Raw genomic sequence first — 25,321 nt, forward strand, 5'->3', positions numbered from 1 at the left:
GAGAAAGTAGTGGTTGAGAAAGGAGAAAAGGGCTGACAGACGGAAGGAAGCAGGAAGCGTCAGGGAGGGCGGGGAGGCCCGCGGTCTAGGCAGCGCTTTGGGTCCCCACAAGCAGCGCGCGACTCCTAGCCGGACTACAACTCCCAGCAGGCTTCGCGGCCCGCCCCTCCGTGGCTCCCAGCGTGCCTTGCGAACGCAGGCTCCGCGCAGTGCCTGCCGGGACTTGTGGTCTCCGCCAAGGGTGGGGGGTGGGGCCAGGCATGGAGGCGGGCGGGGGCCGGGGGCGTGCGCCGGCCCCTCCCCCGTCACTTCCTGCCGGGCTGCGGGCGCCCGAGCGACTCTTCAGCATTTGCGCCGGCGGTCGCTGCGTCTCTCTCGGCTCCCCCTTCCTTTGACCCCCGGCCCGGCGGCGCCCGCCTCCTCCGCGGCCACTCCGCCTCTTCCCTCCCTCCGTCCCTTCCTCCTCTTCCTCTTCCTTCCTCCTTCCCCTCCTTGCCGCCGCCGCCCAGGACCGCCGGCCGGGGGACGAGCTCGGGGCAGCAGCCAGGTGAGACGGCGGGCCGGGCCGGGCCTGGCGGGGCCCGCGTCGGCGCCGCGGCCGCGGGGCAGCGGGCGGCGGGCGGCGGGTGGGCTAGGCCTCGGCGGGCGCGCGCCCGGCTTCCCAGGCGCGTCCCCGCCCGCGGGGCCTTCCCGGAGGAGGCGGGTCCTGCTGCGTCCCCTGCCCGGCGCCATCGTTCCTCCTCTCCGGCTCGGACCAGAAACAGGTGCCTCGGCCGCCTCGGCCGCCTCGGCCCCCTCGGCCGCCTCGGCCCCCTCGGCCCCCTCGGCCCCCTCGGCCCCCTCGGCCCCCTCGGCCCCCTCGGCCCCCTCGGCCCCCTCGGCCCCCTCGGCCCGCGCGCCGAGGCGAAGTTGCTCCGGGCGGGGTCCCCGCCGCGCAGACCTCCCGGCCCGGGCCGGCGGCGCGGTGGGTGCGCGCTCCAAGTGTCCAGCGGGGTGCAGATGCGGCCACCGAGAACTCTTTGTGCCGCGTCGGAAGAGGGCTCGCGCCGCGGCTGCCTCTTCAGGCTGTTGGGTCCAGCGACGTGGGGCGTGTGGAGCGCTTATCGGAGCGCCAGACCCCTGCGCGTCCCGGCACACCGCCCGCGGGGTTTGCGAGCGATGCGGAGGTGTGCGGCGGGGGCCGCGCGGACGGAAGCGGACCTACCTGCGCGGTGGGCTCCTGGGGCAGGAACGCGCTCGCCCGCCCGCTCGCCGCCAGCGCCGGCTTTGTGTTGTGCTCGCATTGGCTCCACCGGGACGCTCCGTAGCAGGCGGGCGGTAAAAGGTACATGCTGCTATTTCCATCGTCTCTGTTTGACCAACTGCAGGTATTCGGCTCTCGCGGTATGCGCGACCTGTCCCCGTTTCTGCCATCAGCCAGCTTCTCGTTGTCATTCCATTTCTGGGAAAGTTGCTGGCAGAAGCTTCCCTTGAGTTCAGCAGACCTTTCTGAAACACTCGCTGAGTGTCAGGCTCTGGAGGGGAGTGTACCATGTTAGAAAAATGTCCTTTCACGCACTACCTGATTTCTCCCTTTATAAGCCACGACTTGGCTTTGATTCCTCCTCCGTTCCTGCATGCAGACTTCCCTTTGAAGCCCTGGCCCCTTCTCCCTGTTGCAGTATTGCTTGTGTGGAAGTTTTCTTCTGTTCCGGCGCGCGGTTCAGTTTGCTCTGCCACTGTTGTTGGGGACCTTCCTAAGGCCACTCTTCCCTTCTGCTTATAGCTTTAATTGTTGATAGGATGGAGGAAAAAGACTTAGACGAAGTTTTGTTGGATTTTGATCATTGAAGAATCGTGTGCTTACCAAATGTAGATTACATTGCTACTTGTTGAAGTAAAAACTAAAAATTCAGCTGGAGTGCAGAGAGAGGAGTTTGGTCATCACAGTGACAGGTGGGATATTAAGTACACAGAGTTGCATAGGTATACCCATCTTTGAGGAAACACAACTGGTAGATGTTAAGGTTTACCAGAGTGTAACTGTGTGCAGTGTCGAGAGTGATTCTCCTATACCTTAGGATCCTTTTAGGCAGTAAATTTCCTCAGTGAACTCAGATTGGTTTTTACAGCCATCTCTCAATGATGCTGTGTCCTCTTTTTCTTTTCTTTTTAAGTTATTGATGGACCTTTATTTTTATTTATTTATTTATATGCAGTGCCTCTCACATGCTAGGCAAGTGCTCTACCACTTATCTATAATCCTTTTTCTGACACTTTCCTAGAATTTTCTGATAGAGTCAGGAAATAGTTTCTAGTTTAAAATCATTTTTCTAGTCTAAAATCTTTGTTTAAATGACTCCCCCGGCCACAATCTTATTACTGGGGATTGTACCCAGTGGTGCAGAACTAATATCCATAACCCCCCCCCCCCCATTTTATTCTGAGACAGAGTCCTGCTAAATTGACCAAGCTGGCTTTGAGCTTGCCATGGTCTTGCCTTAGCCTGTGACTGGCTGAGAGTACATCCATGTGATGCTTCTCCTTTGCTTGAAAAACTTAAAACACTTGACAATGGGAAGCCTACCTTCTGCCATATTTACGAATTATAGTGGTGCCAGGGAAGTGGTGTTGATACACTATATAACATAAAAGTTTTTTCAAAACTTTTTTTATTATGTAAAATATACAAAAGTCAAATAGTATGGAGGACCTTATGTATTGGTCACTCAACTTGACAATTATTAACTCATAGCTAATGAGTCTTATTTCCTGTTGTGCTCCTTCCCCTAAACTGGATTATTTTGAAACATCCTAAATACCATGTTACAATATTAACGATTTTGACTTTTACCAAATTGCTCCAGGCTGTTAACCTTTTACAAAAATTAGTATTCTGGTGGTGTTTATTTATTTATTTTGCTGGAATTCTCATCTCAGGTTTATATGTAATTACTTTGGGGGGGGCGTTGTGTAGTTGAATTGGCTCTTTTTTTTTAATTTTTTTTTAAAGAGAGAGTGAGAGAGGAGAGAGAGAGAGAGTTTTTTTTTTAATATTTATTTTTTAGTTCGCGGCGGACACAACATCTTTGTTGTTATGTGGTGCTGAGGATCCAACGCGGGCCGCACGCATGCCAGGCGAGCACGCTACCGCTTGAGCCACATCCCCAGCCCTTGAGTTGGCTCTTGATTCAGTGCTTTCCTCTCTTCAGTCATCCAGAATTTGATTTTGTTTATTTGTGCACAAAAGCAACACTTCTTGAGCTGTGTATGACCAGTTGAAAAGCAATCAGAAATAGATTCCCCTAATTTTGTTTTGGTGGAGACCTATGTGTTAAGCCACTTTAAAAAGTAGCTTTGGGTCATAGTTAAACTACAATTAATAATTCATAATGAAAACTTGCAGTTTCTTTGTAGTAGTTGTGTAAATATATTGCTTTTATCTTAGATTAAGTGTTTAGCAAAGAATAGTTGATTTAAAAATTTTTTTTGTTGAACTTTTCCCCAAAGATTCCCCATCTGTATAATTTACACACAACAAATTTACTAAGTATAAATGAAACCTTAATTTTTGTCAATAGTATGAAATCACAAGCATAGGTGTTCATATTTTCTTTCTTGTCTGAGAAGAAATACCTTTTAGAATGGTAATTAACAGGAATACTATAAATGTTTGCCATTGTTACTGAATTTTTAAATTTCTAGTCATTAAAAGTTTCCAGCATTTAGACCTGTAACATTGTTATTTCAGCTCTGTAGATTTACATTTGAGCTTGATCAATTACAGTGGAAATGTTATACATTATGTTTTAGTTATTACAACCTGGGAGGTGGGGAGGGATATGACTCTTAAAATTAATTTAGGAAAAAAGCCCAAATTTAATATCCAGTAAGGACATAAACATTTTAAAAACTTGTTTAAGCTAAGACTTGAAGTAAAAGTTTTTTAAGTGTTTAGAATTGTTACCATAAATATAGTGTCTTCAGAATAAATTGCTCTCTTTTTAAGATTCAGCCAGAAAGCCCATTTATATACAAATTATTTTCAGTTTAGAAGTGAACATGACTCATGGAACGTTTTCCCTCATTTTTGAAGGAACCATCAGTTATTCCGGGTATAATCACAAAACTGCTTCTTCATCCGGAGTTGTCCCCAATAAGACGGTGTGTATTTTTTTTAACCTTTATTTTATTTATTTATATGTGGTGCTGAGAATCAAACCCAGTGCTTCACACATGCTAGGCAAGCACTCTGGTCACTGAGCCACAACCCCAGTCCCTACAGGTGGATTTTTAACACAGGTGGCACAACAGGAATCCAGTTTGAAGGCAGCTTTCTTTGAGGCCCTTTACTGGGAGGATAAGAGTGAAATTCACCAGTTGGAAGACCAAAGTCACATGAAAAATGTATCTTTGAGGGATGTTCTAGTCCCATAGGGTTTATTTTTATGAGCCTCCAAACTAGATGGTCTTATTTGTTGTGATACTTGGTGAAACAAAATTGCTCAATTTGAGGATATATAAATTCTTCCTTCTCGGATGAGAGCTTTTGGATTTGCTTTCTTTTGTTTTAGATTGGAGTTTTAGAGACTTTAAAAATGTTTACAGAAATTTTATTACAGATTTGTTTGACACTTGATCTAAAATAAATTGATTTCTGGTAGACATCTTTGTCGTTGGAATGCTTCTGAAATAATTTCCTATGTGAACTTTGTTTTTAATAAAAACTTTATCTGAATCAAAACTAGCATTTATACTATTTCAGAAAATATAAGTTAGAGATTGGGTCATAAGAAGACATGTTTGTTGCTGTATTTTCCCCCCAAGATTTTATTAGGAAAAATTTCAAACATATACGAAAGTTTATGTGGTGCTGAGGATCGAACCCAGGGCCTTGCACATGCTTGGTGAGCGCTCTATTTCCCAGCCCCAGCCCCAGCCGGGTTTTTTTTTTTTTTGGATACATTTCAAAGTAAATTGTGACAGCACATGAAATACTTCAGCATGAATATTTATTACAGTTTTTGTTGTCATTTTATATTATTTATTTTTGTGGTGCTAGGAATTGAACCATGCAAGGCAAGTGCTCTACAAGCTGAGCTCTACAAGGTGACCCCAAACCTGATGTCATTTTATTTTTTTGTGGTGCTACCACTGAGCTACTTATCTAGCTATTCAACTTAATTTTAAATTAAGATAGCTCTATAAGTTACTCTAAAAGCCAAGAGATTTGTTGATTTTTATTTCTAGTTTTGCTTTAACTCTAGAACTTTCTGCTTTTAAAGCAAATTGTTTATTGAACTTTTGTAGTAAGATACTCATCTATAAATCAAGTATTACAAAGCTTAAGTCTTGTTGACCAAATCCTTTGTTCTCACCTACTAAAGATATAATAGGATTATAAATATATAGCTCTGTTGATCTTATCAAATGCCACTGCGTGGATGGCTTGATTATCTTTCTTGTCAACAACTTAATGCTCTGAATTAAAAATTTACTGTAAAGAAAACTATTATTTTAAAAAGAGCTAAATAGGAAATAACATTTTTTGAGTATTTACATTCCCTTAGTAGTGAATCAGATTGATGTAAAAGTAATGTCACCAGGTTAGTGGAGGCAGAAACCAAATCTCTGTTGATAACCTATTTTCTGGGAGTAAATGTAAAGTTCCACTTTTTTGTTAAGTGCAATAGTTAAGGGACTCCCTCAAAGTGTATTAACTGAAAACAAAAGTGGAAAAATCTACCCAAGAAAGTATTTGCTTTTGATTAAAAATTAGACTTCTAAATATTAAATCTGTGACCCACCTGGCTTCTGTTTAATCGAAGATCTAATTTGGGAAAGAAGTATGAATAACTATGGGGTTATAACAGTAATGGAAGCAAAACTGGCCATTTTGTTATATGACAATAGAAGTTTTTTTGTCATGTAGGCCAGACTATAAAGGCTATGAAATCTATTTAAGGCCCCTGGGGTCTTGCCCCTAAATGAAAGTGACTGTGAAGGACTAAGCCCTCACTAGGTTGCCTCTGTATTTGATGAGCTGTGGGATTGGTCACCCATTGAGTGGGTTGATTTTAGTCAGCATGTTCTCTGTTCCAATATAAAAATTTTTTTTACAAGTAGTATGTAGCTATAATTTATATTATGGATGTTTATTTGATTGAGAACAACATTTGTGAATTTGATGGGTAATATTTTCTACTGTTTATTGAGCTCTTACCATGTGCCAGGTTAGAATTAGAATTACAGGGTGAGGGTTATTCCATGCAGAAAAGGAATCTAAAAGATCAAGTTGAATTTATCTAATATAAAAGCTGCATTTCATCGAGCCTTCTTTTGTACTAAGGATTGAAGTAGACCCCTTATGTTGTATTTCTAATACTCTACAAGCATCTTTGCAGAGTAAGGATACTGAGGCCCTTGAGTGGCCAAGTCACTGGGCAGGGTCCTGCGCCACCAGGTGTTAGTGCCAGAGCATAGGTTGGTGGAGCTCCAAAGCCAGTGCCCTTTCTGTGCAGCTGTGCGACGACCTCTCTAATTGTGCTACCTCTCTGATCTTGCTTGGCTGCTTTTGTCTAGGATAATGGATTCTGCTTATCCCCAGTGCAACCCTGGCTGCCCTGGGATAAAGTTTTTTTTCCTCCCAGGATGAACTTTGTTCATTGGAACCTTAGGTCAATTTGAAAGAAGGTCTGCTTAGGTAATACTCAATGTTTTAAATCGGCCCTTTTGTTTGTTGTGTGAAAAGTTTAAGATAAAACTTTAAAGCTGATTCACAGGTTTGTGTGTGGAGGGAGGATATTTTAATAACTTTGGTTGAAGGACACTCTCTCCGGAATTATTATAACTCACATTGAAATTAGTTGAAAATTATTATTGACTATTGTCAAGGTTGCTGCTAAGGAAATGAGTTTCTTTTGAATTATCATACTTTGCTTTATTGGAAAAGAGTTAACTAAGTTTCCAGTTAACTTTGTAGGATAGGTGTTTGTTGCCCTCTTTACTTCCCAGCTGTTTCTAAGATCTGACTCCCAGCTAATGGTGCTTAAGGCAACGTCCTGTTTAGTATTGAATTGCTTCCTAAACAGTTTCTCTTTTACTTTCTTTGAAGCCATGGTCTCCTGAACCAGCAGTCCCTCTGGTTCTTAACCAGGCAGTTGTCCCTCAGGGCTACTTTTGAAAGTCTGGGTCAGTGAAATTAAATCTACCTTTGGGTTTGTGCTTTTAGGAGATGGTGTATGAGATTCCATTCTATGTTTAACCACAATTGAAGCTAAATGTGTCTCAATCATAAAAAGGTGTTGGAAATGTGTCTTTCTTGGTCATGAAGCAAGCAGATAATGCTGCTTAGGTTGTTAGAATATTGTCTTCACTCAGGGATGAGTTTTAAGACCTCAGTGGGTCTTGTGTCATTCTCTCACATCTTTCCTTTTTCCAAAGTCCTGCTTTCTATGGATTAAAATTAATTAAGGCATGGCTTTTCTACTTTTGAAGATTCCACCCTGAGATAAATAGGACCATTGTCTATTGATGCCATTGTGATCTTATGCAGAATGCTAGGCAGTCCGCTGTCCCAAAGAAGATAATTTATATGCAATGATAAGTTTGATTATGCTTGGAAGCTTACATTCTTTGTTGTGCAATTTATCCAACCTGCTCATTGAGGCTCTCTGACCCTTTACCTAGATGACAATCAAATAGAGATAGGTAAATAAAGTGTCCTTTTGGTTTGTAGTAGGGTAAACCTGTATAGTCTGTAATATTTAGCTGTGACTACTGCTAGATTAGTGATTTCTCTGTTGAGAATTTATTTAAGCACTAACCATAAAAAAGAGTAAAGTAAAATAATATTTTTGTATGAGATCCTTTCTAAAATTTGCTACATTTTTTTGTTAATAGAGTACTTTAATGTGCTTTACTAGTAACATTTTATATCAGTTATGGTGTAACTTAATAAAGTAATGTGTAACAGCTCATTTTAGTGTGGTATGTCATAGTTGCATCTCACCTACATTACCAGTTAATCCACCCAGGAATCATGTGATTACTACTTTAGTAATCTTATGCAATTGATGGTGGTAGCTCCATTTTATATATTAAAAAGTTGAGCCTACATCTAACTTGCTGAGGTATATTTTTGAGTGGTGGAGTTGGGAGCCAACTCAGATCCCTGTCAGGCATCTTCCATCATGCCCTGCAGGGTGTGCCAGCCGGCTCGCTCTTCTTCTAAACTTACTGTTCACAGCCAGGGAGCTTTTATGGTGTTAGGTGTCTTTTTCAGTAATGAGGTGATATGTATTATAAAGTATTTGTTACTAATGAGAATGCTACTGGGATTACTTATTTTAAAAATTTGTATTGGGTTCAAGGTTTTATTTATACAAATTCCAGGAGGACAGGGACTGTATCTTATTTGTGCACATGTCTTTGTCCAGAGCCTAGAGTAGAGCCTGCAAACAGCAGGTGTTGATGTGAATAAAGCAGTGAATTAATTCACTCTCTTGCATTCTCGTATGCCTTCTTGAATGGGAACTAAGGGAACTGGACTTTCCCTGTAGTCTTTCTTACCTCTGCCATTGCTTCGAGTAAGTGCTACATAGGTATTTTATTAATAATCATGGTGGTTTGTATTTTCTTTTGAAATTGATTGGGAGATTTCTAAAAATGGGTTTGCTCACAGAAGCACGAATGTAATATATCAGTCTCTGCTATGGGGAAAGATGTTTGAGATTCAAATGGTTGTAGACTTTCTGTATTTATCCTCTTTTGCTGTTATTGATGACAGTTGTTTCTTCTCCCTGTCATTATGTTGGGTATGACTCTAGCAGCTGCGTATTCTTTTTGGTACCAGAGATTGAACCCAAGGCCCCTTAACCACCAAGCTACATCCCCCCATTTTTTTTAATATTGATTTTTTTAGTTATAGTTGGATGCAGTACCTTCATTTTTTTTTTTAATTTTTAATATTTATTTTTTAGTTCTCGGCGGACACAACATCTTTGTTTGAATGTGGTGCTGAGAATCGAACCCGGGCCGCACGCATGCCAGGCGAGCGCGCTACCGCTTGAGCCACATCCCCAGCCCAGTACCTTCATTTTTTAATGTGGTGATGAGGATTGAACCCAGGGCCTTGAACGTGCTAGGCGAGCACTCTACCACTGAGCCCCCACCCCTGCCCCCAATCCTTTTTATATCTTATTTTGAGACAGGGTCTCATTAAGTTGCATGGGGCCTTGCTGAGTTGCTGAGGCTGGCTTTGATATTGTGATCCTCCTGCCTCAGCCTCCTGAGCCGCTGGGATTACAGGCATGTGCCACTGCACCTGGCAGCAACTACATTTTCTATTCTAATTTTTTTTCTGCTTTTGGCTAAAAAATTAGATATGCAAACTTAAAATAATTGTTGGGCCTAGCAGAGCAAGGCCTGCGTTCACTGTGTTTTGTGGTCTTAGGTATTTGTTTGGGCTCCAAGACTCTTTTTGGTTCTCTTCATGTCAGTTTTGGATAAGAAAGGTTATGGAAAAACTGTGAGGTCTAGATTGGAAAATTGTTAGTACAGGTTGGATATACCTTGTCTGACATGCTTGGGAGAAGAAATGTTTTCAGATTTCAGAATTTTTCAGATTTTAGGAACTTATTCATAGATTTACAGATTGAGCTTTCTAATCTGAAATGCTCTGAAATCTGAAACTTTTTGAGGACATTTTAGATATTATTTACAATAAAAAGAATCTAAGCTATTAAGATACTAGAGAACAGATGAGAGCTCATGATTTTATTTCTGAAATAATTTAGACAGTGAGCAGCAACTTTTTATTGTCTGTTAAGCCAGAGTGACAGTGAGAAACCAAAATGAGCAAAAACGCTTTCTGTGATAAAAATGCACAAAGCAGCTCATGTCTGGAATTCTATTATGGACTATTGCCATTTAAAGGGGAGGGGGAACCTTTAGATAAATCAGACCTGAAAGTTTGAAAGTTAAATTTTGTCATTTCATATCCAGTTCTAAAAAATTGATTGTGATTTGTACTTACTAAAGATAATGCTTTTCTTGTGTTTTGCAATTTAATGTAATATTGCTTATGTGCACAATGCCTTTTGGTAATTTTTCCACCTGAATGCATTTGTATTATCAAGCATATGGCAAGGACACGATTAAATGAAATATTTAGCTGATAGTTATTGGGGGGCCCTCACAAGTTTGAAAATCAGGCTTGTGTGATTGGATCGTATATGATATCCAGTTTCTTTAAAAAAACAAACAAACAAACAAACAAAAATCAAACTATGAGGTAGCCAGGGCACTCTCATCAGGAAGTAATTGAGACTGAAAAGGGAGAGTTCTGTCTCCCCTGTTCGTGTCCCTGTGAGGCGCTCTTCACCCTCTTCTCAGGCATTGTGTCTTTTGTAGAGTCTGCCATGTGCTGCAGACCATGACATCATGCTTTCAGAAATTTTCTTGCTTGTAAATTTTAGGTTTTCCCCAAACTCAAGCAATATGTGTCTTCACTTTCAGAAAAAAAGATGTCCCCTGGTAAATTATTGTTTCTTATTTTCCAGGAGTTTCCTAACCACATAACCTCTCAGAACTGAGCAAAACAACATTGTTCCTGGAACGCCCTCTTTAAGGTACACATAAATTTGACTTTATAATTTCAGGCTTGTCTTTTGTTGGTGATGCTTTGGAATAAGATCTTCATTAGCCTGTGTGGAAAATGATTTTTTAGAAATGTCTGACTATAATATTAGAGAAACAGAAGACATTTTATGTAGTTTTAATTTCTTTTTTTTAATTTTTTGATTTAATCAGAAAGTAATGCAGGAAAAATTGTTGGCAAGAACGTAAAACCCTCCAGCCAGCATTGCTATATATTTTAAACTTACCTACCAGACTGAGAAGGGACCACTGAAGTTGTCATTAAACATAGCTCCTTCAATCAGCATCTTGACCATAGAAGCTTTTGTGGTTTGCTTTCTTTTAAAAAGCCTTTGATTTCTCAGGTTGTTTAGGTTAAACTTGGTTTTCAAACTTGTGGAACTAATTCAACATTGTTTTCTGTTGTGAGGTAGGGTTATAAATCAAGCTCCATTTACCACTGGCAGCTTGTGATCATCCAGACAAAAAAAGAGTTTTATTGAAAGAGTGTTCAGGATTTTGCAGTCTCTAGTCAGGGTACTGCAGAACACACTGCATGTGTTAACACTGCTTGTGTTTGTTAGCACTTTGCCTCTAAGAACTGAAAGCACATCACCAAACTGTCTTTGAAATAGTATTCATAGACAAGTTAACCTACTTGGGGGAATGAGGGAACTAAATACAAGGAAATTAGAGAAACTGTACAAAGTTCAGTGACTGAATTTACGCTCATCACACTGAATTTGTATAATGCTATACAAAAAATTGTATTACCAGGTCTCAGGATTCCTTCAGTATGTTAGCTCTCTGATTGCTTTAAGTGAGGCTTTGTCAAATATCCTATTACAAAGCTGTCTGGGAAACTGAGGCATAGGGTAGTGGATCACCAAGAGTTGGACATAAAATTACCATCTGAGTTGGGTGTGCACTGAGAGCCACAACTACAGGTTTGTACTGCTTTAACATTGTTGGTTATTGTTCAGCAGCAAGTCTGGTTTCTGAGAAACTGAGTTAGTTTTGTATGAAGATGTTGGTCAATACACTCATGTTTCTAGGTAAATGGCACATGGTTACAGATAAAATGTTTCTTTTCTGAAGGGATAGGTATTCATTTGGCTGGTTGAAAACATTTTCCTGTGTTTTTCATAATTTTAGAATTAAAAACTGTATTTATAGGGCTGGGGTTGTGGCTTGCCTAGTGCATGTGAGGCACTGGTTTAATACTCAGCACCACATAAAACAATAAAGTTAAAAAAAATTTAAAAAGTTTTAAAAAGATTGTATCTACAAAATTAATGTGTTTGAATTTAGTGATTTTTAAGAATGACTTATTGGGAAGAGGGTGAGGGAGCTTGATAAGGTTTTAGGGCTAGAAATGAAAAATAAGGTTTATGGCTTGTTAGACTGTAGAGGCAAATTTTTTAAACTTGAATATGGTGTTATGGTTTTTCTAGGGTAAACAATTAATAATGCATTCTCTTTTAATGTTTCTTTAAACAGACCACCCAACAGTCACATTTGTATGGAAAGAAAATCTTCCTTTGCCTACTTGGCATTGGGCCAAGTGTGAGACGGGCCACATTCAGTCACTTATACTGAAGGCAGACATCTTAAACAGTCTGGGTTGTTTCCAAGTCATTATTTTCAGCTAATTTTATTGTCTTCCAAGTGAGAGTCACTCCTCAAGAATAATTCTCCTGTGTCTTTCTCTTGAGCATCAAGTACATAGTGGTCCCCCCCTTTTTTTTTAAAGTAGTTTGGCCATATTTCTTTTAAATAACTTTTTATTATTTTGTAATTTCATGTGCTTGACATTGACTTTAAAGCTGTCATTTTGAAAATGATTATGTAGAATGATAGTGGCTGCCATGTATTTATACTTGTGGCTGTACTCACTGTAGATGTTTGGATAATGTTTGGAGCGAAAGAATATTTCTTGGGGAGGTGGGTGGGATAGAGGGAAGCAGTGGAGGGGAGTGAGCTTACTTACAGAAAACCTATATAGTCACATTGTGGTTAGAAAAATGGGTCTGAAAATGATCTTGGAAGTAACTCTTGGATATATGGAATGATTAGGCATTTTAGGTGTATTTCAAGGGTTTTGAAAAGGATTTTATATTTTAGGAAAAGTGACCAAATTTCTCTGGGGATCGAGTTTCTCAAAAACTAAAGGCATTGGGAATATAGCTCAGTCAGTAGAGTGCTTGCCTTGCATGCACAAAGCCCTGGGTTCAATCCCCAGCACCCTCCCCCTGGGGGGAAAAAAACCACTAAAAAGAATAATGAATTTATACTTGGTTCTTTAAAGATCTCTTCTTGTGTCTTTGATAGAAAGTTTAACAAGTAGTGCTTGCTTCCGTGACACATACTAAAATTGGAGTGATACTGAGAATAACATGGCTCTGTACAAGGATGACACACAGATTTGTGAGACATTCCATATTTTTGTGTTGATATTGAGAAAGCATTTCTTCGTTTTACAAGAAAGTTGTAAATAGGTTCTTTCAGCACTTGGGAATGTTCAGTTTGCCATTTATGGATTCACATGTAGTAGATGGTTAATAAATTTTTGTTGAATATTGAATGAATTTGTTCTAAAATTGCAATTGGTATTATTAATGCTCTCATCCTCCCCCATACTGGGGCTGGAGTCCAGAGAGTCAACTGTGCATGCCAGGCAAGCACTTCTGAGTTACACCCCAGCCTGTTGATGTTTCATCATGGTAAAGAACTGGAGCGCTCCTTTGTATCTGTGTCTCATGTTACATGAGATTTACTGAAGGACTTGCAGCGGGTGAAATGTTTGTGGTAATCTTAAAAGGAAGTTTGCCCAGAATTGAGATACCGTCTTTTTTTTGTTCCTTTTCTTTCTCTATTTTTTTTAAAAAATCACTTATTACAAAGGAGAATGACGTGTTCATTACATAAAAGTGTAGCAACAACATTATAAGTCATGTTAATTCAGTTAAAGCTGGTTAATGGAAATGCTTAATTAGTTATACTATGAAGATTTTATAGTTTGTTACTTGACAGTAAGACTAAGCACTATCGCAGATAGTTTTATAAAAACTGTTTCTAAATGGATCTGCTCTGCCTTCTTCTGTATTAAATCACTAGGACTTTGTGCTCAGTATGTTCTAGTGATTGTGGATTTACTGCTAAGTGAGGCTTCTGGTACCTTTTAAGCACATCATGTGTAATTTATTTTTTAATTTTTATATTTTGGGTACTGGGGATTGAACTTGGGGGCACTCCACCACTGAGCCACATCCCAAGCCCTATTTTGTATTTTATTAGAGTCAGGGTCTCACTTAGTTGCTTAGCACCTCACCATTGCTGAGGCTGGTTTTGAATTTGCGATCCTCCTGCCTCAGCCTTCCTAGCAGCTGGGATTACAGGTGTGTGCCATTTTACTGGCCACTTCATGTGTAATTTTAAAAAGGGAGGGGTGGCTTTCATAGGGATCACAGGCCAATGTCCCCCTTCCTTATAACCTACAGAAAGTTCTTGACATTGTGAAGTGATAGCTGCCACCTAAGGTGAGACGGTATTTGGGTATGGGAGGACAGTTTTGGAATTAAGGAGTCTTTTCAAGGAAACACCTACAACTCCATTGTTTCTCCCCTTTTTGTGTTGTGGTGCTCATGTATGCTCCATAAACAGGACTGAGAGGAAGCCTTCCTGAGCTGGTGGATAAAGCCCCTAAGATTCCTTTTTGGTGGGGAGGGTACTGGGGATTGAACTCAGGGGAACTCGACTACTGAGCCACATCCCCAGCCCTATTTTGTATTTTTTTAGAGACAGGGTCTCACTGAGTTCCTTAGGACCTTAGTTTTCCTGAGGCAGGCTTTGAAGACTCATCCTCCTGTCTCAGCCTCCTGAGCTGCTGAGATTACAATGCTGAGCCACTGTGCCTGGCTCTTAAGAAGACTTTTAATAAAGCATTTTGATCTCTTGAGTGAGTCTTTAATTTATCTGGTGGACATTTAAAGGAAGAGACTGACATTTTCATTTAAGGATGAAAGTACGGGTAAGCAACCCGTTCACAGTTTATGTAGAAGCAGTGGCCCCAGATAGCCATGATTCCCCGAAGGCTGCCGTGAACTTTATAAATAGCAATAGCTAAAGCTTTGTTTGTTCTTTGAATTACCGTAAGTAAGCTTTATTTATTATTATTATTTTCCCCATTCACAACTACAAGGTTTATCCTGGTGTCTCTGGCCCCTTTACACAGAGATAGTGACAACCAAAGAATATCTTCAGACATTGGCAGATGTTCCCGAGTGGACAGGATTGTCTCCTTGAAAACCACTGCTTTACATTTTCTTTCAGGCTTAAATGAGTCACATTTAAGTGTTAAATGAGCAATTGTTTTATTTGTCAAATGAGTAGTGCTTGGTGAATTTTACTTTAGTTTTTGCAGTGTTAGGGATTGAATCCAGGGCCTCCCGCATGCTAGGCAAGCACTCTTCCACTGAGCTACACCTCAGCTTACTGCTTGGTAAAATTTAGTGTTGGTCTTGTTAGAAGTTTAAAATTTATTAAGTACCATCTCATTGGAGAATTTAAGCATTTTTTTATTAGTAGTTTTTAACTACTTGTTTCAACCAGTTGTTAGCCGTCTCCTCCAGGTGACTTGAGGTGAACATTTTGGGGGCAGTTTCTTAACTTCTGGAAACCCCACGTATTTATGACTGTAACTGGAAATGCTGGCACAGGGCCTGCTTTAGACAGCATGGCCAGAAAGGATCCCTTTGGGCCCCACCCTTTCTAATTTTAGATGTTCATTCAGAGTCTTAGACCCAGGGCAGAGTTGTTGCTCCTTCTGGGATGGGGGTAGATTCTTGGCTTATTTTCTGACCTTGTGACTTATTCTCAGTATCATGAAGTTGTGAGTACACTGTAAGTGATTTTGTTGTTCTTGTTGTTAAACAGTGCTCTCTAGGCAGTGGGGAGGGAGATGAGTGGGGAAGTGAGGTATTTCTTATTTTGGCAGCTGAAGGAAAAAAATGAAACAAGATCATGGCTTTCTTAAAAAACATTCTGGACTTGTTTCTTGACACTGGCAACTTGTCTGCTAAGACTATTATCTAGATCGTCAGTGGACCGACCGCCCCTGTTGTTTTGTTCTGATTCTTAGAGTAAGAAACTTTTGAAACAGCAGCACTGCTAGGGATTTTGGTAAATAAGGTAGTGCTTTGCCTTGCCATCCCAAGTTACATTGCAGCTGAGTTTCTTTTGGGTTTTGTAGTCTTTTTTGTTCCTGGGCAAGAGAATATGTGGCAGGACTCCTGTAGTAACTTATTTGCTCTGCTCATTGATCTTTTTCTAGGTGTCTGGCTTTAAAAATCATTTTGAAACTTTTTAAAAAGTTAAAGTAACAAGCAATTATGTTGTAATAGAACTTCTAGTTAGTCAGTGTGTTGGCTTGTCTTTGGTTGGCTGTTTTCCAGAGAGACCTGTCATTTCTAGTCTTTGTTGCTACACTGGTTATTTGTGACTTGCTTAAAACAGTTTTCAGCTTTTTGAAGGATGGAGGTGACTGTAAGGAGACTGTTCCTGTTTTTGATTTGTGAAGAAATTTACATGCACGTGTAATGATGCCTTTGCAGCCCTTCTAACTTAAAAAAAAAACAAAGTGAACAGTCTCCCATGTGCGCCACCCCTGGCCCCAGGAGCAGCACCAGCAGTCTGAAGTCCACCCCTCTCCTCTGCATCTTCTTCACTTTCACCTGTAATACTTCAAATATTATGGAATGGTCTTTGCTATTCTAATCATTCCTTGTGGGTGCAGCAGTTTTCTGGTTTAAGGTCTATAATAAAATGAGACCACCTGATATAAACAGATTAGGAAAACAGATATGTCTTCTATCATCATAAGAAAAAAGAAACAGCAAAAGTGAGAACTTCCTTCCTTCTTTTAGTCAAATAAAGGAAATGCTCCAAGAGTACCAGTCTGAGCCTACAGACCTTAGACAGAAGCATTGTTTATATTAATCTGGTGATGGTGTTACTAACTTGCTTCCAGTTTCTCATAATTTAGAGACCAAAAACCTTTACTATACCCATATACTATAAAAACAAAGCAAAACAAACCTCTCCATGCTTTTAAATTTGTACTTTTGAGTGTAGGCTTTAGTTTGCAATTCCCAGTATTCAACAGTAAGTACTCTACCCTACTGCCTCTCTGTGAAATGAACATGCAGGACATGTGGGTATTAGAACTCATTCTAAAAACACTGTAGGACACACAAGGTGAGACAACTTGCTGTATACCATGGAGAAACATTTCTAATAAATCGACATAGCTACATGCTAAATGGGACTATTTTCATAATTAAGTAGGTAACACCGATTTTGACTGAATTACATATCTCCTCTATAATTTACCTTTTTATTTTCTTTCCCTTACAACTTTTAGGTAGAACTTTAGACTTCATAGCACTGAATTAACCTGCACTGAAAGCTGTTTACCTGCAGTTGTTCACTTTTGTTGAAAGTGACCATGTCTCAAGTCCAAGTGCAAGTTCAGAACCCATCTGATGCTCTCTCAGGGAGCCAAATACTGAACAAGAACCAGTCTCTTCTCTCACAGCCTTTGATGAGTATTCCTTCTACTACTAGCTCTCTGCCCTCTGAAAATGCAGGTAGACCTATTCAAAACTCTGCTTTACCCTCTGCATCTATTACATCCACCAGTGCAGCTGCAGGTAAGCTTATGAATCCAAGTGTCTTCTGTTTCAAATGTTTTCTCAGCTTGTTTTCTGATCTGTCAAGTAGGTTGCAGGTGTAGGTAGGGCTCACATTTACTTTCAAGGAGCAGAAGAGAAGATAACCAACCATGCTTCTGTATCCAGATCTAGAATACTGGTTGTGGGGTTGATGGAACCTCATGTTGACAGACCATTTGTAATTTGTGAGAAAGATGATTGGAAGCTGCTTACACTGTAAATCCTGGTCTGTTATAAAGTGGTAGGTGAAAGAATTGAACAGTAAGTACCACTTTGGACAGTTATTGTTCTATGGGAAATTTTACTTTTAAAATTATTTCCCAGAACTGATGATTCTTGTTTGTGCAAGCCTTTCTGTATGGCTACAGGATTTTATCCCAAGAAAGGGGCAGCCAGATTCACTGGAAGGCAAAAGAGTATGTTGGCATTTTTTATTTTGAACAAGTGACTTTAAATTTGGGAGGTTCCAGAGGTAGTTCAGAAACCACAGTAGGACCAATTAGAAATGGAATAAAGAAGCAGAGATTAAAAAAATGTATATGTGTATATATATGTATATATATTTAGAAGCATTTAAATCTGGTTATTAGGAAATTGAAAATGAACTAAAGAAAAGACTCAACACTTGGTGGGAAAAAAACCTAAAAATGACATTATGTCTCCCCTTTCTCTGCAAAGTGGCAAGACCAATTAAAGAAGTGACGTATCAGTATGGGCCTCTCCTTACCAGAGTCACCTTGCAGCAAAGTTTCCTCAACGCTGCCTCATTGCCTGGCAGTTTTCCTTGAATTTCCTCCTTTATCCTCTCATTTCCTTTATTTTGTAAATCTGTTCCTCCAGCTTTGCTTCTCCTACTCAGATGCATGGCATCTTCCAGAGAACCTCCAGGATTCCTTGGACTGCCTCTCCAGATGGCATTCTTGACTTGTCACCATTCTCTAGAGACTCTGTTTCCCCAGATTTGCTGTGTATGACTGTTTTAAAAGGAAGAGGCACAGACTAGTTCAGTCCTGTGGAGTTTATTGCTTTTTCTTTTCATGTGTTCTTTTACCCACATTGTATTGACTTTGTAAAACTCCTGCCCACTGTGGCCATTTTATTTTATATGTGTAATTGTCAGAAATAGATCATTGGAGGTTGGCAGACTCTGGAGAAAGGACTAGGGATGCTCCAGGAATGAGAAGTTGGGTCTGTGGAAAATGACAGACCTGTTTGAGAGATGGTATTGGCATGTTGAATTTGGTGAAATACCGACAGGCTGCATCTGATAGCTGCCACGGTAACCAATTTGTCTCTGCTCAGAAGACTTCCTTGCTACCCGTCTTTTGGGTTGCAGTAGCAGTGCACCATCAGATTCCAGATGTTGCTTGCTTGCTGAGGTTTGGTAATTCCTCTGACTGCTGTTCTCTCTCTTTGGAAGACATATCTGCTCCTTGGTTACATGGCTTTAACTAGTTCAGAAAAAAACTCAGTGGTGTCTTCTCTATGTTTGAGCTCCCAGCATTGTTTGCAGATTTGCATCAATGCTGCTGATGTCCTTAGACTTTCGGTTTGTTCTCCCTCTGTTTTTATATCCCTGGGGGAATAGCAGTCTTGAATACTCCTAGTAGATTTCAGCACTCTTACGTTATTTTGCAGTTCCTTCTGACGTGGCAAACCCCAAAGAGAAAACCCCAGTGTGTCTTGTGAATGAGTTAGCCTGTTTCTCCAAGATTCAGCCTGAGTGTAAGCTTTTGCGTGAGCAAGGTCCAGCTCACTGTAAGGTAAATATTGTCCACCTGCTTATGCATTTGTAACCCACCAGGAAATTTTCTTTTTTCTTTTTTTTTTTTTTTACTACTTTTGAAAGTGGTACTGTGATTTAAAATGTGTTTTCATACTGTTAAGGCAACAGTGCAAATATGTAGATTTTTGAAGAGTTGGCTCTTTTTTCATCCTTGTGGATTAACTCAAAGAAAATATGTGCTTCTTTGGGGGATATTTGGCTTTTAAAACTCCAAATAGTGTGTGGTTGTTTAGGATTCTGAATAGACATTCCCAAGTGCTGTGATTGATTTCCCATGAGTTGTCCAGGCCCTTGGTTGCCTCCTGTCTGTGGCTGTCCTCTGGCTCCTTTCCTGTTTGTTTGCACGTAGACAGACAGGGAGAGGTAGTGCGTGTGTGCTTGTGTGTGTGTGTGTGTGTGTGTGTGTGTGTGTGTGTGGCTGGGAAAGCAGTGTGCCACTTGTTAGCAATCTAGGTCAAAGGTTTGATGATGAAAGGTAGAAATTGGTCTCAGTATTTTGGATTGTCTTTAATTTCAGTTATCCTTGTCACTTTCTAATCTTAGAGAGTGAGGACTGGTTATGGCTTTAAGTTTTGCTAATTATTATTGCTTTCGGTTCTTAAAATTTGCTGCCTGTGCTAAAGTTCATTTTAGACTTTAATTTTGGCATATCTGGCTTTATCTTTTTCGGAAGTGGTACAAAAGGATATGGTGTGGGTAAGGAATTGGGCCATCTGTTTCTGATCCAGGCCTTGCAGCAAAAATATTAAGGTTGAGTTACTTCCTTCATTATGCCTTATTTTTCTTCACATGCAAATCTCAGGCCTTGAATGAAGTTAGATTTCATTTTACTGAAAGTAAAATCAAGCTCCATGGTAAATAGGCACCACAGTATACCTGGGTGAGTTGCCTTTGGAGTCAGATGGCTCTGGGTTTGAACCCTTACCAGCTCTGTGACCTTGAACACATTGCTACTTTTTTGAACCTCAGTATCCTCATCTATAAAATGGGGATGATAATACCTACCAATTAGGTTTGTTGTGAGAATTAAATGTGAAAATAACAAGTATGGAGTGCAATGCCTGGTTCTTAGCAAATGCTTGGTAAATAGTAGCTACCGTTATTAAGCAATAATGTATTTAAGAAAAACAGAAGTTTCACACTTACCTAGTTTTAAAATGTTATTCTAAAGCATAGTTATGTTTGAAGTGTTCCTTTGTATTTGGAGGACAGTTAGTCATTTTCTGTAACTGTTGTGTTTCTTCTACAGGATTTTTTTCCTTTTCTTTTGCAGACCTTAACTTTGGGATTCCCTTTACTAACTATTTTTAGTATTTTTTTGGAACATGTACTTTCTAACTTGAACTTTAGCCCCTTAAATAGTTTCACTATATTATATGTTTGTCTATAACTGCATTTTTTTTTAATCTACAAGTTGTTCAGAAAAGAAGTTCTTCTCTCCTTGGTGATGGTTAAGAGTGTTTAAAAAATTAGAAGTCTGATGTACTATCAAAACCCAGATTCTAACCTTACTGCCAGACTTCTGCATAGAAGGCCGCAGAGTGGCAGCACACTGGAGGGCGGGTCCTGGGGACTGGCAGAGCTCGCTGTTCATGAGGTTAACTGCTTTTGTTTTTTAGCATTTTTCCCCTCCCAGCTTCTTTTCATGAAATGATCACCAAAATGACACAGGGATGACACTGCATTGTGGGCTTCTGCTATTGGATTTCTAGGCCAGCCAGGGTTTTGAGTTATGCTGTTTGGTACTTCAGTGAGTAACCGTGTGAACTGTAGTATGTAGAGACCCCTAATGTTTCAACGGAAATAAAAATTCTTTAAATTTTCCTATGAGTAGAATCAAGATTCATGGAGGGAACCTTGAAGTTAAGACCTGCAAGAAAAATCTGCTGTGAAGTCAGCACCATTGCCTTAGGCACCAAGTTTAAATGACCTAGACACAGCCAAACTGGTGTTTTCTCTGTGAATTATTTATAAATGAGAAAAAGTGATATCTGGTGATAAAGGAAATCAGAAAAATAAAAGCTGCAGTTGATTTTGTTAAGTTCCAAATTTTGTAGTGTCTCAAACCTTTTGGGGGCGTATCAGGCAGAATCACTTTGGGAACCTACTGAAAATACATCAGCCCAGATGTCCCTCCTGCTGTTTGGGGCCAATTCTGGGAGTGGGATCCCGTGTCTGTGCTTTTGCAGGCTTTCCCCCTGCTGCCTCAAGTGAAGCCACAGTTGAGGAATCACTATGCAGTGATGTTTTTTGACAGAGTATTAGTTTAATAGTGATGGGATTGATAGAACCTAATTTTAAGAATGGAGATGTGCATTTGGAGCACCTTTATAAAGGAAGAAAGCCTTGCCTTCCTCGGCCTGCATTGAGGTCAGATTGAACTGTTTTGAAGGCCTTACCTTAGATTTGGGTTCAGAAATATTTTCAGGTCTTTGCTTGCTGTGGGACTGATTTTCTTCTGAAAGTGGAGGCAGTGTCTGAATAGTATAGTCTTAGGATAGTAGAGGACAGCAATTTAGAACTTTGTCGGCATTCCCAGGTTTTTTTCAGGTTTTTGTCTAATGGGTTTACATTTTAGACGAGTACTCAAACACATTACATTGTCTTAATTTGTATGATACTAATATGTTTAAATCAACTTTGCAATATCTCTTTATGAGAAGTAATTGGAAGACACTATTTGGATGTCTCCCAAATAGTTAGTTGTTTGTTTATGGTACTGGGGATTGAACCCAGGGGTGCTTTACTGTTGAGCTACTTCCCTAGTCCTTTTTTTTTTTAGGTTTTGAAACAGGTCTTGCTGAGTTGTTCAGAGTTTATTAACATTTAAGAAAATAGTCTTTAGACTCTCTGCTTAACTCCATCTTTCAAAGAATAATATTTTCATGGAGTGCTGTTCAATTCTAGTCAGTGGATACTAGAAAAACTTTTTCTGCTTATAAAAACAATAGGAAGGAAAATAGGGTAAAAGAATAAATTACTAAGGCAACGACCAGGCCTTGTAGCCATGACCATAAAATGTGTTCCAGGTCCAAGTGACATGTTACAGCTGACATCAGATTTCTTGAATTGAGAGCTTATACTTTTTATTTGTTGGTATCTTAGTACCGCTAAGGTTTGGAGATCAGCACTGGGAAACTGAAAGAACTAGTATTTAAAAAAAAAAGCCCAACATAGCAGGGCGTGGTGTGCATACCTGTAATCCCATCAATTTAGGAGGCTGAGGCAGGGGAGGCTTGAGACCAGCCTCAGCAGTAGTGAGGTCCTAAGCAACTTAATGAGACCCTTCAAAATAAAAAATAAAATGAGCTGGGGATATAGCTCAGTGGTTAGACACTTCTGGGTTCAATCTCCAATACAAAAAGAAAAGACAAGCTTGGACTGGAGCTGCTGTCAGAACTTTGAAAGAAATATTTTTTTCTAAACCCATAGCGTGCCCTTTTTATAGCAAAGGAAGAAAATAGGTATTATGTGTGGGCCAAGACAGGTTCCTTTTCCAAAGTGTGTCTGGAAGTACCTTTTGGTATGCATGTGGATAGTTTCTTAACTAACTTATAGGTTTTGAAAGCACAGATCCTACACTGTGGCATACACCCATCTGTTGCTTCATTTTGTTCATTTATTTTTATGTGATGCTGAAAATTGAACCCAGGGCCTCAAATGTGGTTGGCAAGTGCTCTAACACTGAGCCACAACCCCAGCTCAGGAATTCTTATCCTGACCCTAAAGCAGCAGTTCTTTTATTTATTTATTTGCTATTTTGTAGTTGTAGATAGACAACATGCCTTTATTTTATTTGTTTTATTTTTATATGGTGCTAAGGATTGAACCTAGTGCTTCACACATGTTAGGCAAGTGCTCTGCCACTGAGCTACAACCCCAGCCCCTAAAGCAGCACTTCTCAGTCTACAGTCTCTCTTCTGATGGTCTGCTAAGCTGATCACGGGCAGGAGGCTTCCCCAAATCATTTCTAAGATTTCAGAAAAGCATAAGGAATGTACGTTTTTTTTCTTTGATAAGGTTGTACATATTATTAAGAACATGGATTTTAGGTGGGATCATGTCAGGTCAGTGTGTAATACTGATATAATCTGTTGATCAGAAGCGCTGATGTCAGTAATGTTTCCTGATGGTTCAAAAGGAACTGAAAATAACTTAAATCTTTACTTATATATAAGTAGGAGGTCATAGCTCTTTAAACAAAGGCCTCAAGCAGGGACAATACAAATCAAGAGCTATGTCTGTGGAAAGTTGGGAACTACTGACCCAAAGGTTGTGGTTGAAGTGGCTGTTTTGGCAAAGTCCCCTCGCATGAATGAAGTCTCCCCAGGCTGGGGGTAGGCAGGGACTAGTCTGGAAAGTCTCAGTCAGACCTTTCTTTTTGCCTTTGATTTCTTTCCTTTTTTTTGGTACCAGGGATTGAACCCAGGAACCCTTAACCACTGAGCCACATCCCAGCCCTTTAGAAACAGTTGGTAGAGTGCCTGCCTTGAATGCACAAGGCCTTGGGTTCAATCCCTAGCACCACAAAAAAAAAAGAAAAAAGAAAAATAAAGAAACAGGGTCTCGCTAAGTTGCTTAGGGCCTTGCTAAGTTGCTGAGACTGGCTTTGAACTCTCTACCCTCTTGCCCCAACCTCCCAAGCCACTGGGACTACAGGTGTGCACCACTGCACCTGGCTGCCTTTAATTTCTTTATGGTAGTCTTCGAATTCATTCTCTACTGCAGGTAAATTCTCTGGGTTGTGCTGTTCTTAAAATGATTTAGGCTGTACTTAAGATGCAACTATATAGATTTTGTATAAAGTAGAATTCTAACACAAGGACGAAAGGCTGGTGACTACTGTGACCCTCTGGTTGTATAGACCCCAAGGATATTCTTAGAAATTGGAAGCCAAGTGCAGTGGCACATGCCTTTAATCCCAACTGCTTGGGAGGCTTTGGCAGGAGGAGTGCAAGTTTAAAGCTATTCTCTGTAGCAGCGAGGCGCTAAGCAACTCATTAAGACCCTGTCTCTGATAAAATACTAAGTAGGGCTGGGGATGTTACTCAGTGGTCGAGTGCCCTTGAGTTCAATCCCCAGTACCCACCACAGCCCCCCCCCCCAAAGAAATTTGATTAATGCACTGAGTTTGGTCAAAAAAAAAGTCTGTTTTTTCTTTGTTTTCCTGTGGGGGGGGACCCGGGGCTGGGATTCTAAACCTAGGGCCTCATGAATACTAGGCAAGCTCTCTACTACTGAGCCACAAATCCCTGCCCCATAAAGAAATTTTTTTTTTTTAATACCAGAGATTGAAGTCGAGGACACTCGACCCTTGAGTCACATCCTCAGTTCTGTTTTGTATTTTATTAGAGACAGGGTCTCACTGAGTTGCTCAGCACCTCGCTTTTGCTGAGGCTGGCTTTGAACTCTTGATCCTTCTGCCTCAGCCTCCTGAGTTGCTGGGATTATTGGCATGTACCACTGCGCCTGGCCTTGTTTTTATTTTTTGAAGGATTGCTATAAATGTGCTTGTGCACTGTCATTGACCTTTTCAGGCTGGTTTTCTTTCTTTTTTTTTTTTGAATGGGGATTCAGCCTAGGATGCTTATATTCCTGAGGCACATCCACAGCCCTTTTTATTTTGAGACAGGCCTTGCTAAGTTGCTGAGGCTGGCTTTGAACTTAAGGATCCTCCTGCCTCAGCCTCCAAGCTGCTGGGATCACAGGCATGTGCCACTGCACCACACTGATTTTCTTTTTAAATGGTTCATGAAAGTTTATGAATTGCATGAACAGAGAGAACAGATTAAAAAATTAATAGTGTATATTTTCTAAAGACAAATATGAAAATTCTGAGGTAAAGACTTGCTCTGTGGTGAATGAGAGTGGAACTCATTTTGCTAACAAATATGATCACTAATCAAACCCCTTTGTGATATAAAGGATGGAGGTCATCTGAATATTGTTTGGACCTAAGCTGGCTTCTCCAGATGAACTTACTTTGCTGTTGCCTCAGTGATCTTGACCTGGGGTGCCTGCCCATTGCATTGTCCTTCTCCTGTGTGTCTCTCAAGCTCAGCACAGTGCTTTGCATACAGTTAGTATTTAATAAATGCATTATGCAAATAAGTGGTATGAACAAACATACTTCTGCATGTAAGCCAATAATAGTAAATCAGAACAAGCAAATTTATATTGGTAAAGC

The 25,321-nt window shown here is 40.4% G+C and overlaps 1 pseudogene across 1 annotated transcript in view; it reads left to right on the forward strand.

Moving 5' to 3' along the window:
* Nucleotides 1-297: 297 nt before the first annotated feature.
* The window catches only part of LOC308640057 (double-stranded RNA-binding protein Staufen homolog 1-like), a 50,334-nt pseudogene continuing 25,310 nt past the window's right edge, over nt 298-25,321 (forward strand). The window contains exon 1 of the transcript XR_014024369.1: nt 298-547. The product of XR_014024369.1 is annotated as a double-stranded RNA-binding protein Staufen homolog 1-like (transcript). The remainder of the gene's footprint in view (nt 548-25,321) is intronic.

Source organism: Spermophilus citellus, assembly GCF_964194105.1.
Source record: "Spermophilus citellus genome assembly, contig: SCAFFOLD_297, whole genome shotgun sequence".
Taxonomy (NCBI): domain Eukaryota; kingdom Metazoa; phylum Chordata; class Mammalia; order Rodentia; family Sciuridae; genus Spermophilus; species Spermophilus citellus.